The sequence below is a fragment of the Frankliniella occidentalis genome, unplaced genomic scaffold (genome assembly GCF_000697945.3).
Source record: "Frankliniella occidentalis isolate FOCC.00 unplaced genomic scaffold, Focc_3.1 Scaffold584, whole genome shotgun sequence".
NCBI lineage: Eukaryota > Metazoa > Arthropoda > Insecta > Thysanoptera > Thripidae > Frankliniella > Frankliniella occidentalis.
In genome coordinates, this window is record NW_026267700.1 from 31,775 (window position 1) to 32,998 (window position 1,224).

Here is a 1,224-nt window from a genome sequence, read left to right on the forward strand (position 1 = left end):
GTTCTCATTTCGACGGACTCGCTTACGGATAATTTTGTACAAGCATAATATGGATCAAATTTATCTGTAATACGGATGAAATTGTCTGTAATACGGATAATTTCATCGATATTATCAACAATGCTAAGTTCGTCACTTATGGAGAAATGGATTTTTTCTCTGTAACTTACGTATCAAGCTGTGTTGATAATACGAATAAAATTAAAATTGTCCATATTATAGACGTTTCCATTCATATTACAGATAAAATGGACATTTTGTCCTACTGTTGCAACATCGGGAGAGTCCTAATGTTGGATTTGCAGAGCAGCCTCTTTTCACTCGGTTTTCCTCTTTGAGATATCCAATCGGATAATTTTGCTGCACGGGAAACACCGTTTTGCTGATGCCGTCCAAGGCGCGTTTTGATTTTTCTAAGGCACATTTCAGTGGGGGAGAGGGGGGGGGTAGTATAGGGGCGCCAAATGGGTTCTTTAGTTGTTGTGTTGATTGATTGTCGGTTGTCGCATTACGTTTGTGTTGCAATCAATTTTTATTACGGTTTTTCCTGATAAACACAGCAAATATTTTTTCGGGAACTTCCCGGGTCGATTCGGGAAGTACGTTTTCCGGTTGCTGCAAATGTTATAACATGCATAGATATGACAAAAAATAGCATCCGGAAAATTACTTCCCGAATTCAACCGGGAACTTCCCCGAAAAATATTTGCTGTGAAAATGCGCAAATTAGCCAATTTTTTCTCACTTTTTGTCACTATTAACGCTGAAAACGCTCACTTTTTCTCACCTTTTTCGAGAAAAACGTCACTTTTTTCACCTTTTTTAACCTACTCAGCCGCTGGCAGCCCTGTACCCGCCGCCCCCCAGGGCTGACTGAGCGCAGGGCTGCGTCTAGTGTCGTGTGTGCCTCTAGAGGGCGGCAATGTCGGTCAGTCGGTCGGATATTGTGTCCTCTATGGGGGCCGTGGTGGGCTTGTTTGCGAATGCTGGCGGTGCGCCAGGCAGGTATATGGGGGAGGAAGCGCTGCAGTCCAGTCCGCGACCCCTCCTTGCGCTCTCGCGGTCGGCTGGACTCAACCCCCTATACATAGGATGGGGCGCAAGGACGACCCCCCTATACACGATATTGCTAGGGTTCGAGAATTACGAGTAATTTTGAGTCAGAGTAAAAAACCCCAGTAAATTACAGTAAAAAACTGTTTTTTTGGAGTAATTTTGTAATTT